Genomic DNA, 13777 nt, shown 5'->3' with positions numbered 1-13777 from the left:
TTGGCTATTGAACTTTTGAACTTTTATAGTCTCTGCAGTGCTCGCTTTTGGCTGATATTTCCATTAAACTTAATATATTAATATATATTATTATTTAATATAAATATAGATACTTAACATTAAAATCATTTCTCATTCATTTTTAATAGTCTTTAGCATTCACATCTGAGAAAACCGTTAACATTACCCTGTTAGGTGAAGGTCATCTTAACTCATTCCTTCTCAGCTGCTACTAAAACCAAGAATCTGCCAGTGGCTCTGCTCATTAACTCAGAACTCCCCTTTCCACAGCAAGAAACTATAAAAGGTCATGAACGTAGCCCAATCCATCATGCAAACCAGCCTCCCATTCATTGGCTCTGTCTACACTTCCCGCTGCCTTGGAAAAGCAGCCAGCATAATTAAGGATCCCCACACATCCCGGACATTCTCTCTTCCACCTTCTTCCGTCGAGAAGAGGATCTAAAATTCTGAGGTCATGTACCAACCGACTCAAGATCATCTTCTTCCCTGCTGCCATCAGACTTTTGAATGGACCTACCTTACACTAAGTTGAAGAAGGCGAATGGGATGCTGGCCTTCGTAGCGAGGGGGATAGAATATAAAAGCAGGGAGGTCTTGCTGCAACTGTACAGGGCACTGGTGAGGCCGCAGCTGGAGTACTGTGTGCAGTTTTGGTCACCGCACCTGCGCAAGGATATTTTGGCCTTGGCGGGAGTGCAGAGGAGGTTCACTAGGCTGATACCGGAGATGAGGGGGTTGGACTATGAAGAGAGACTGAATAGACTGGGTCTGTACTCGTTGGAGTTTAGAAGGATGAGGGGGGATCTTATAGAGACGTATAAGATAATGAAAGGGATGGATAGGGTAGAGGTAGAGAGATTCTTCCCGCTCAGAAAGGATAGCAGGACTAGAGGGCACAGCCTCAAGATAAGGGGGGGTGCAGTTTAGAACGGAGTTGAGGAGGAACTTCTTCACTCAAAGGGTGGTGAATCTCTGGAATTCTCTGCCCGTTGATGTGGTGGAGGCTACCTCTCTAAATATATTTAAGTCACGGGTGGATAGGTTTTCGATAGACAGGGGAATTAAGGGTTACGGGGAGAAAGCGGGAAACTGGAACTGATCCACTTCAGATCAGCCATGATCTTATTGAATGGCGGGGCAGGCTTGAAGGGCTAGATGGCCCACTCCTGCTCCTATTTCTTACGTTCTTATGTTTCTCTACACCCTAGCTATGACTGTAACACTACATTCTGCGCTCTCTCCTTTCCTTCTCTATGAATGGTATGCTTTGTCTGTATAGCACGCAAGGAACAATACTTTTCACTGTACGTTAATACATGCGATAATAATAAATCAAATCAAATCAAATCAAATTATGTCATTGGGATTGAAACGTACTCAGTGACTGAGTTCCCACTCTTTCTGGGGCAGAAAATTGAAAAAAAATTCATAACCCTCCGAGTAAAGAAATTTCCCCTCACCTCAGTCCTACATGGCCTTCCCCTTATCCTGAGCCCGAGACCCCTGAGTCAAGACTCCCCCAGCCAGGGGAAACATTCCTTCTTCATCTACCCTGCCCAGCCCTGTAAGAAGTGTGAATGTTTGAATGAGATCACCTCTCATTCTTCTAAACTCCAGAGAACCAAGGCACAGCCTACTCCAGACTTCCTCATAGCAGGGGGCCTGGGTAAGATGCTACTCGGAGAGCCGGTGCACACCCAATGGGCCGAATGGCCTCCTTCTGCTCTGTAGGGATTCTAGACTCTACCACAATCTCACCCATGAGTGATCCAAAATGAGGGATTTGGAGGGTCAGTCTGGAGTTGGGAGGCTGAGAGTCTTGGAGGCTCAGTGCTGAGGCTGAGGGGCTGTGTGGAGTTTGCACATTCTCCTCGTGTCTGCGTGGGTTTCCTCTGGGTGCTCTGGTTTTCTCCCACAGTCTAAAGATGTGTGGGTTAGGTTGATTGGCCATGCTAAAATTGCCCCCAGTGTCCTGAGGTGCATAGATTAGAGGGATTAATGGGTAAATATGTAGGGATAGCGGGGTAGGGCCTGGGTGGGATTGTGGTTGGTGCAGACTCGATGGGTCAAATGGCCTCTTTCTGCACTGTAAGATTTCTATGATTCTATGACTGAGGGACTGAGGGAGAATGAGTGCTGAGACTGAGGGACTGTGAGGGACTTGGAGGGTCAATGCTGGAACTGAGAGACTGAGGGATTTGGAGGGTCAATGCTGGAACTGAGAGACTGGGGGATTTGGAGGGTGAGTGCTGAGGCTGAGGGACTGAGGGATTTGGAGAGTGAGTGCTGAGGCTGAGGGACTTGGAGGATCAGTGTTGAGGCTGAGGGACTGTGAGGGATTTGGAGGGTCAGTGCTGAGGCTAGGACACTGTGAGGAACTCTGCACTCAGTTTGATCTCAATGTGATTTCTTCAATGAGGCATTCTGCTACTGTTATCTGTAAGATGTGGAAATGCTGCCATCTAGTGGATTCTATAGGAGAGACAGCTCAATGTCTCACAACAAGGAGCTGTCCCAGGTGACTCACAGTAAAAAGTCTGACAACACCAGGTTTAAGTCCAACCGATTTATTTGATAGTAAACTCACTAGCTGTCGAGGTTTCCCTCTTCATCAGGTGAATGGAGAGTTCTGGCCTCAGACACAGCATATAAAGCACAGACAGTTTACAGATTACTGATTAGAATGCGAATCTTTACACCTAACCTGCTGTTCAAGTCCTAAAGTGGCTGACAATGTGAGTGGAAGCTCTGAGGTCAGAATGCTCCATTCACCTGACGAAGAGGGAAACGTTGAAAGCTTGTGAGTTTACTATCAAATAAATCGGTTGGACTTAAACCTGGTGTTGTCAGACTTTTTACTGTGTTTACCCCAGTCCAACGCCGGCATCTCCACATCCGGGTGACTCACAGACAGCCCTCAGTTCAGTAGGACACAGAACTATCTCATTCTTGTTTGCTCTGACAAACCTCGGCCCATAGAATGCACGGCACCACACACACACACACAGACACACACACACACAGATAGCAAACAGAAAAGTGAAGAATGTGTGGTTCGTGACACCAAGCTTTCGGTATAAGAAGCTGAGAATTGGAAGAACACAGGTCGACTGTTGGATTAACCGCCTGAATGTTTGTCTGGAGACCAGTGAAAGGAGCTGAGGCTGAGATTAAGCCCACTGTTTCCAGCTGTGATGGACTGGAGAGTGCCAGGAGAGGTTTGTGTGTATAAACCTCCAGAAAGTATTCAATATAACAGCATCAGTGCTCGGGCACTGGCAAAGATCTGAGTGCACAGATCCGCCCCACCCGGAATCGGTGCGGGCGAGGGGCGGACAATGGGAAAGGTTAGTGACTTCGGGTGAGATGTTACAGTTTCAGGACAAGCGAGGCCATAACATCAATTGGTTGGCAAGTAGGTGCAGTGAGAAGGTACAGAGGGTCAATTCTCTGCTTGGAGAGATGTGACAAGTGGTGTTCTCCTGGAATCTATCAGAACTTTCACAACAGCAGGTTAAAGTCTAACAGGTTTATATAGTATCACGAGCTTTTCGAGCACTGCTCAATCATCCTCCATTCACCTGATGAAGGAGCAGCGCAACTGATCCATTACTGATACCCCACTGATAACTGATCCATTACTGATACCCCACTGATAACTGATCCATTACTGATACCCCCACTGATAACTGATCCATTACTGATACCCCACTGATAACTGATCCATTACTGATACCCTCACTGATAACTGATCCATTACTGATACCCCCACTGATAACTGATCCATTACTGATACCCCCACTGATAACTGATCCATTACTGATACCCCCACTGATAACTGATCCATTACTGATACCCCCACTGATAACTGATCCATTACTGATACCCCACTGATAACTGATCCATTACTGATACCCCCACTGATAACTGATCCATTACTGATACCCCCACTGATAACTGATCCATTACTGATACCCCACTGATAACTGATCCATTACTGATACCCCACTGATAACTGATCCATTACTGATACCCCCACTGATAACTGATCCATTACTGATACCCCACTGATAACTGATCCATTACTGATACCCCCACTGATAACTGATCCATTACTGATACCCCCACTGATAACTGATCCATTACTGATACCCCCACTGATAACTGATCCATTACTGATACCCCACTGATAACTGATCCATTACTGATACCCCCACTGATAACTGATCCATTACTGATACCCCCACTGATAACTGATCCATTACTGATACCCCCACTGATAACTGATCCATTACTGATACCCCCCGATAACTGATCCATTACAGAGACCCCCACTGATAACTGATCCATTACTGATACCCCCACTGATAACTGATCCATTACTGTTACCCCCACTGATAACTGATCCATTACTGATACCCCCCGATAACTGATCCATTACAGAGACCCCCACTGATAACTGATCCATTACTGATACCCCCCGATAACTGATCCATTACTGATACCCCACTGATAACTGATCCATTACTGATACCCCCACTGATAACTGATCCATTACTGATACCCCCACTGATAACTGATCCATTACTGATACCCGCACTGATAACTGATCCATTACTGATACCCCAATGATAACTGATCCATTACTGATACCCCACTGATAACTGATCCATTACTGTTACCCCCACTGATAACTGATCCATTACTGTTACCCCCACTGATAACTGATCCATTACTGTTACCCCCACTGATAACTGATCCATTACTGATACCCCACTGATAACTGATCCATTACTGTTACCCCCACTGATAACTGATCCATTACTGATACCCCCACTGATAACTGATCCATTACTGATACCCCACTGATAACTGATCCATTACTGATACCCCACTGATAACTGATCCATTACTGATACCCCCACTGATAACTGATCCATTACTGTTACCCCCACTGATAACTGATCCATTACTGATACCCTCACTGATAACTGATCCATTACTGATACCCCACTGATAACTGATCCATTACTGATACCCCCCGATAACTGATCCATTACTGATACCCCCCGATAACTGATCCATTACTGACACCCCCACTGATAACTGATCCATTACTGATACCCCCACTGATAACTGATCCATTACTGATACCCCCACTGATAACTGATCCATTGCTGATATCCCACTGATAACTGAGCCATTACTGATACCCCCACTGATAACTGATCCATTACTGATACCCCACTGATAACTGAGCCCATACTGATACCCCACTGATAACTGATGCATTACTGATACCCCCACTGATAACTGATCCATTACTGATACCCCCACTGATAACTGATCCATTACTGATACCCTCACTGATAACTGATCCATTACTGATACCCCACTGATAACTGAGCCAGGGGATATAGATTTATGTTGAGGGGCAGGAGATTTTGTGGGGATTTGGGGGAAAGCCTTTTCTCCCAGAGTTTGGTGAGAGTCTGGAACTCGCTGCCTGAAGGGGTGGTGGAAGCAGGAACCCTCACAACATTTAAGAAACAGTTGGATGAGCGTTTGAAATGCCGAACACACCAGGCTACGTATCAAATGCAGGAAAACGGGATTAGAATGGAAAGGTGCTTGATGGTCAGCACAAACACAATGGGCCAAAGGGCCTCTTTCTGCGCTGTAAAACTCTGTGGCTCTAAGGGAATGGAGTCCTCACATTGCAGGAGGAGGCCATTCAAGCCTGCAACCAATAATCCCACCCAGACCCTATGCACGTAGCCCCAACTACTTTACCCACTAGTCCCCCTGACACTAAGGGGCAATTTAGCTTGGCCAATTCACCTAACCGACACATGTGGGAGGAAACTGGAGCACCCAGAGGAAACCCACGCAGACATGGGGAGAACATGCAGACTCCACAGTGACCCAAGCCAGGAATTGAACACAGGTCCCTGACGCTGTGAGGCAGCAGTGATAACCACTGTGTCACCCCCTCAATGCACAACAAAGACAGGAGTTAAGATACAGATCAAGCCAACAGGAGCTGCTAGGAGCACTGAATGGCCTGTCCCAATGTCCCTGCACGGTATCATTCACAAAGCCTCACTACAGTCAGGCAGGCACTGGGCATGTTTCTCAGCTTCCACCGGTCGAACCCCTCAAGAAGCATTTCAATTTCTTTTTGGCTGCAACACCACGTTGACCAAAACCTTTCATCCTCTAGCCATGCAGAGCAATTTCACACATTGTTAAATGGTTTTAAAATTAGAATTCAATGAATAACTGGAATCTGTTACTCCACCTTGACGTAGTTGAAATACCTTATAATTACAGCTTGTAACAGCTATTAGAACCATTCAAAGCGGTGAGTTTCCACTGGCACGGAAGCGATTATAGTAAGAAAACAGGAGTCACCATTCAAGGAGTGACAGACTCATACAACGCGCTGCCAAAGGCAGGAACCCTGTGGAACTTCCCCCTTCCCTCCAGTCCCTGGCTACAAACTACAGCTCCAGCTCTCCTCTCTGGGATGTTGCCTGATATGGTGGGCTTTAGTTATGAGGAGAGGTTGGAGAAACTTGGTTTGTTCCCACCAGAGCGACAGAGGTTGAGGGGCGACCTGATAGAAGTCTACAAGATTATGAGGGGGCATGGACAGAATGGATAGGCAGAAGCTTTTTCCCAGGGTGGAAGAGTCAATTACTAAGGGGCGTAGGTTTAAGGTGCGAGGGGCAAGGTTTAAAGGAGATGGACGAGCATGTTTTTTACAGAGGGTGGTGGGTGCCTGGAACTTGCTGCTGGGGGAGGGAGTGGAAGCAGATACAATAGTGAGTTTTAAGGGGCGTCTGGACAAAACGTGAATAGGATGGGAATAGAGGGATATGATCTATGGAAGGGTAGGGGGTTTTAGTTCAGGCAGGTGCATAGTCGGTACAGGCTTGGAGGGCCAAAGGGCCTGTTCCCGTGCTGTAATTTTCTTTGTTGTTTGAAGCATAAGGATCGAGTCCTGCTCCAGACCTGCAGTCCTGACTCACACCCCCAAAAGCACACAAGAAATAGGAGGAAGTGTCGACCGTACAGTCCACCAAGCCTGCCCCACCAACCAACACAATAGTTGCTGCTCTCGAGCTTAACTCCACTTCTCCTCCTGCTCCCCACTTCCCTCGATTCGCCAATACCCCTCTGTCTATCTGTCTATCCCAGACAAAAATCTGTCCATCCCAGACAAAATTCTGTCCATCCCGGGCTGGAAAGTTTTCATCGATGGGAATGATGTGGAGATGCCGGTGTTGGGCTGGGGTGGGCACGGTAAGAAGTCTCACGACACCAGGTTAAAGTCCAACAGGTTTATTTGGAACCACAAGCGTTTGGAGCGCTGTCCCTTCTCGGGTTCACGTCACACTACAAGTAACCCCCACCATTTGGCCAGGACTTGCAAAATCCCACTGTCTTGGCTTGAGACAATTCACACCTCTTTAACTTGTGATTATCCCTCTCTCCACTCACATTGTCTGTATCGGTAAAGACTTGATTATCTGTTAAGACTCACATTCCAATTATCGCATTTGAGTCTCTGTCCTTAAATGCCCTGTTTGTGAAACTTATCTCTCCACTCACCTGATGAAGGGGCAGGGCTCTGAAAACTCGTGATTCCAAATCAACCTGCTGGACTTCAACCTGGTGTTGTAAGAATTCTTTCAATGATGAAGAGTCCACTATCTCCTGGGTAGAGAACTCTGGTATTTCTCTCCACAGTAACTTCATTGCAAGCCTACTTGTGACACTAAAATATTGATAGGATCCAGAGAAATCAGAGTATCTCTCTGATGTATGAGGAGAGATTGACGAGGTTAGGATTGTTTTCACTGGAGTTCAGTCGAAATAGGGGAGATCTTACAGAGACTTATAAAATTCTAACAGGATTAGACAGGGTAGATGCAGGGAGGTTGTTCCTGATGTTGGGGGTGTCCAGAACCAGGGGTCACAGTCTGAGGATTCGGGATAGACCATTTAGGACAGAGGTGAGGAGACATTTCTTCACCCAAAGAGTGGTGAGTCTGTGGAATTCATTACCACAGGAAGTAGTTGATGCCAAAACATTGAATATATCCAAGAGGCAGCTGGAGATAGCACTTGGGGTGAATGGGATCAAAGCTTATGGGGAGAAAGCAGGATTAGGCTATTGAGTTGGATGATCAGCCATGATCATGAATGGCGGAGCAGGCTCGAAGGGCTGAATGGCCTCCCCGTGCTCCTATCCCCTAGGTTTCTATGTTTTTGAGTGAAGAAATTTCTCCTCATCTCAGTAATTGGGCATTATCCTGAGACTGTGCCCCCACCCATGTTCCAGATTCCACAGCCAACAGAAACAATGGGCGGGATATTCCAGCCTCGCTCTCCCAAATGCCATCACTTCATGATGCTTTAGCTTGCAGCTATAGAGTGAACAGCCCTGGTTCACTGAGGTCGGTGCACAGTGTGTCCTAACAGAACATTGACAATTTTTAAAAAGATAAGGTTTTCGATTGAAAGTGCCGGTGGCCATCAATTATCTGTTAGTACATTGGAAATTATCTGTTAGTACATTGGACATGGAGATTTTTGGTCATTTATCACAGCAAGGGAGGAAACCATTAGGAGGCAGCAGGGTGGCACAGTGGTTAGCACTGCTACCTCACAATACCAGGGACCCAGGTTCAATTCCGGCCTCGGGTCACTGCCTGTGCGGAGTTTGCACATTCTCCCCTTGTCTGTGTGGGTTTTCTCCAGGTGTTCCAGTTTCCTCCCAGTTTGAAAAATATGCTGGTTAGGTGCATTGCCAATGCTAAATCCTCCCTCAGTGTACCCGAACAGGCGTCAGAGTGTGGTGACTGGGGGATTCTCACAGTAACTTCATTGCAGTGTTAATGTAAGCTTATTTGTGACATTGATAAATAAACTTAAACTCAATCAAGTCTCCACTGGGTCTATATAGAACAATCCAATCAATCCCATTTCTTCCACTCTGCCGCATTGTCCTGGGTGTTTAAACACTCACGTGTCTCCCAATTTCCATTTTGAAATTATTCATTCTCTCCACTCCCACCACCCTCAAAGGCAGTGAGTTCCAAGTCATTCCCACTTGCAGCACGAAGAACAAACTCTTCCTGCCTGCCTCTCTTTCCCAAAAGGTTTAGATCTTTATCCCTGCGATCAGGTCTGCAGTTTTGTAATTGTTACATGGGTAAAATAGCACAGGAAAGAATGTCCCTATAGGAAGATTTCCTATCACCGGCCCTGTGCAAATCACTGCAGAGTAAAAAGTCTGACACCAGGTTCACAAATCACTGCAGAACAGCTATCTTCCTGCAGGTGTCGCTGTTCAGCTGCTCTGACCAACAAAGCTCAGCGCTGCCACCAGCAGGGAGACAGCGGCACTCCACCTTGGAAAGAAGTCATGGTGGCACAGAACAGCTGCCTGACAGCACCAGGGACACAGGTTCAATTCCGGCCTTGGGTCACTGGCTGTGCATATTTTGCATGTTCTCCCCATGTCTGTGTAGGTTTCCTCTGGGTACTTCAGTTTCCTCCCACAGTCCAAAAGATGTGCTGGTTAGGTGCATTGGCCATGCTAAATTCTCCCTCACTGTACCCGAACAGGCGCCGGAGTGTGGCAACTAGGGAATTTTCACACTAACTTCATCGCAGTGTTCGTGTACGCCTACTTGCCACACTAATAAATAAACAAGTCACATTCAGAATAACCAAAAATAAGCAAGAAAATGCTGGGGTCTAGCGGCATTTGTGGAGAGTGAAACTGCCACCAATTTGTTCAAACTCACCTCCACCTTCAACATCCCATCATAAAAACAATTGGACACTCTCTCATCCTGGCTCCCCCCTCGTCTCCGCACACGAACGTCCAAATAACGCAGACCTGAACCTCTCCAACTCACTTTCCCATTTCCAGTCCCTTCGCAAGACCAAGTTCCTGGTCACCTTCCCGAATATCTTATTATTCGGTTATGGGATGTGGGCTGGGCCAACATTTGCAGCCTGTCCCTAATTGCCCATGAAGGGGTATTTAAGAATCAACCACATTGCTGTGGGTCTGGAGTCACATGTAGACCAGACTAGGTCAGGACGGCAGATTTCCTTCCCTAAGTTAGTGAGCCAGATGGGTTTTTACCACAAGCGACGATGGTTTTATGGTCTTCATTATAGACTTTTAAATCCAGATTGTTTTTTGCTGAATTCAAATTTCACCATCGGCGTGGGTTTCCTCCGAGTGCTCTGGTTTCCTCCCAATGTCCAAAGATGTCCAGGTTGCCCCTTAGTGTCCCAGGTCCTTAGGTTAGAGGGATTAGCAGGGTGAGGTTATGGGGATAGGGCCTGGGTGGAATTATTGGTAGACTCGATGGGCCGAATGCCTCCTTCTGCACTGTAGGGATTCAAATAGAGGTCCCCAGGACCATTAACCTGGATCTCTGGATTACTATAATCACTCAGTTTCATCTTTTGTTTCTTGCTACCTTTGTGCAGCACCTTGCAATTTTATTACATGACAAAAAACGTATAAATAGATGTTAATGTTACAGAAGCAGAATAATTCACAGCAAATATTACAATCGGTGTGCAACAGTTACAGTGTTCAAGTAATAATCAGATCAAGGGAGTAAAATATTAAAAAAAAAGGGGCAGCAATCCTAAATGAATTCTTTAGTACATTAAAAAATCTAAGGTATTTAGAAAATAAGGGTTCAATAAAAACATTTCCATTCATCTCCCTATAAAGTGATGTTAGCATAAGAGATTCAGCTGATTGGATAACAGCTATTGAGTCTTTATTTATTTAAGTCATAAGTTAATAGTCTAATCCAGGTGTGTCGGGACACCTTGGTCCCAGAGTGTGCATCCTGTTCCATGTGGGAACTCCAGAATATTTCTTGTATCCTGAACATCCAGATGTGCAGGAAGTGTTGTCAACCGCAGCAGAGTTTGAGCAGCATTCATGATGCTGGGGGTTTTGTAGATGTCGCGTCACCACCCTGCAGTTTAAGATTAAGCAGGGAGGCAGAGAGGCAATGCCAGGCAGGTCTGAAGGATCAGACAGACAGTGCAGGTATCCCCTGAGTGCATCTCATTCTCCCAAACCGTATTCAGTTCTGAGGACTGCCAAGAGTGATGGTTCATCTGGGGAGTCAAAGTCCACGGCACGAATATTGACTGAATTGTACATGGGGGCAGCGGGGGAAACAGGGGGGTAGCCTACTAGTTAGAGGAACAGGCGAGCATTTCCACAGCTGCAGATATGGATTCAGGATTGTATGTTACCCCCCTGCAGCCAGGATTAAGGATGACACAGCTTTTGCAGGAAATCCCGGAGAGGGGGTAACAGCCAGCGATTGGGGTCTACATCATTATCAACATCATAGGTAGAAACAGGGCTGTGGTTCTGCAGGCATAGTTAATGACACAAGGAAAATAACTAGCATGTAAGACTGCAAAAGATTTAAGTCTTGCTGTCACATTCTCATGACTATAGAAACAGGAGGAGAATGTGTGTCTGGAGAGATGGTGCACAAGGAAGGACTTTAGATTCTTGGGACATTGAGGCCAGTTGTGGGACAGTTGGAACTTGTACAGGCCAAATGGATCAAAGGCAAAATGGATTGTATCAGAACCAATGCCCTTTGTGGGTTGCTATGCTCTGATGGAAAAATCTAGCACGAGGGGGCATGGCTTTAAACTAAGGGGGGGTAGTTATAGGACAGATGTCAGGGGTAGGTTCTTTACCCAGAGGGTGGTGAGGGATTGGAATGCCCTGCCTGCTGCAGTTGTAAATGCGCCTAGTTTGGGGGCGTTTAAGAGGTCTGTGGACAGGTTTATGGACGAAAAGGGATTGGTTTAGGTTAGTGGGTCATTGTTGTTTTTTTCTAACTGGTCGGCGCAACATCGTGGGCCGAAGGGCCTGTTCTGCGCTGTAATGTTCTATGTTCTATGTTCTATGCTAGTGCCATTGGGAAGAACGTAAACTGACTTGGCCAGAGTGTAGAAAGCAGGAGGTAAGTAATATTAGAGCAATTCCCAATAGAATTGGAAGGGGCAGGAAGCATTGGAGTATGAAGTAATATTAATAAGGTGGGCTCAGAATGAGAGAATGTATAGTATGGTCATTGTGCATGTGTGTGAATATACCTGTCTATAAGAGTGATGAGCTATACAGATAGCAACGTGGAAGTACAATGTTGACCAATCAGTCAACCCACTCAGCTTGACTTTGAACAAATGCTGAGATTTGTTCAAAGAACTCTGATGAAGGGTCATCCAGACTCGAAAAGTTGGCTCTATTCTCTCCCCACCCCGATGCTGTCAGACCTGCTGAGGTTTTCCAGCATTTTCTGTTTTTGTTTCAGATTCCAGCATCCACGATATTTTGTCTTATTGGGGCAGTTACTTGTTCTCTGCTACATCTGAGATGGCAGCACCTCACCCAATCAGAGTCCACTTGCCAACCAATCAGCACTCTCTTCTCGCGCAGTATGAATTGTTGTTTAGCTGTCCTGGTGAGTGAAAGTTGAAAAGTTTTGACAGTTTGTATTTTTTTCTTTTTCAGCGACACTCAAGATACAATGTTGCAGCAGCAATGGGAGATCTGATTCAAGGAAAGATAGGACCGGACAAGATATATTTCTGGATAAGAGGAGTTCAGGAAAGGTAAGAGAGGAGAGGAAGGGGGAGGGGGGGTGGCAGTATTAACTATGGAGAATATCATGGTGCTGGAGATAGAGAAGGGCTGGGAGCGATTAATCTGTTTTGTAAAGAGTCAAGAAACAACAAGAGATACCATTCCATTTCTGGGTGCATCCTATAACCACCAGCTAATGGGAATGCTATAAAGGAACAAATCAGCAAGCAGATTACAGGGAGATACAACAATTCTACAGTAAGGTGGCTTTAATTATCCAATGTACACTTGGATATTAAAAATTGGCAACAGTAGGATTCGGGCCAATTAGGGACCAAAATCGGGGGCACCAATTCTCCAGCCGCTCATGCCGGTGGGATTCTCCAGTCCTGCCAACAGCGCACCTCTGCCTATAGGTTTCCCACAGATTTGGGGGGGTGACATCAATGGGAATTTCCATCGGCAGTAGAGGGACCAGAGAATCCCGTCACTAGCAAACAATGTGCCACCTCCCGCTGGCGGGAAACATACGGCTGGGAGGTTGGAGAATCTCATTACGGATGGAGACTGGGAGCATGGACGGGGTACCCCTTTGCATCGGTCTTTACAAAGGAAGATGCTGCCAAAGTCCTGGTTGAGGTGTGGGATGGGTTTGTCCTTACATGGATAGGCCAGCTGTACTGGCTGAGGTATCAGTGCTACCCACTATCCCATCACTCTCCCACCTCCCATCCTTGTTAGGGATGATCCGGCAAGAGTTTTTTTTGGGATGAGGGCTTTTGGACAAGATCGGAATGACCAGCGGAGGGTGACTGCCAGCCTGGGCCTTGTCACTTTCTATTCTTCTGTGTGTTTTTTAGTTGGGGAGTTTCTGAATTTATTGAGCAGGAATATACACGGCTGTTTCTCCCTCCATACGGAACAGTGCCCGGTGTCATTTCACAGAGACAGTGAGAATCACACGGGCAGCTGGAGGGGTGGGGCCCCGGAAACTCACTGGCACCCAGAATTCCCAGATCATGGAATCTTTTTCAAAGGGCGTCCCAATCTTTGACTTAAAAAGTCTCTCTGACACGGAAACCCCCA

Source organism: Carcharhinus amblyrhynchos, chromosome 14, assembly GCF_965287045.1.
Source record: "Carcharhinus amblyrhynchos chromosome 14, sCarAmb.v2.hapA, whole genome shotgun sequence".
NCBI classification, from domain to species: domain Eukaryota; kingdom Metazoa; phylum Chordata; class Chondrichthyes; order Carcharhiniformes; family Carcharhinidae; genus Carcharhinus; species Carcharhinus amblyrhynchos.
The sequence above is the reverse complement of the archived record's forward strand: the minus strand, read 5'-3'. Positions refer to the sequence as shown.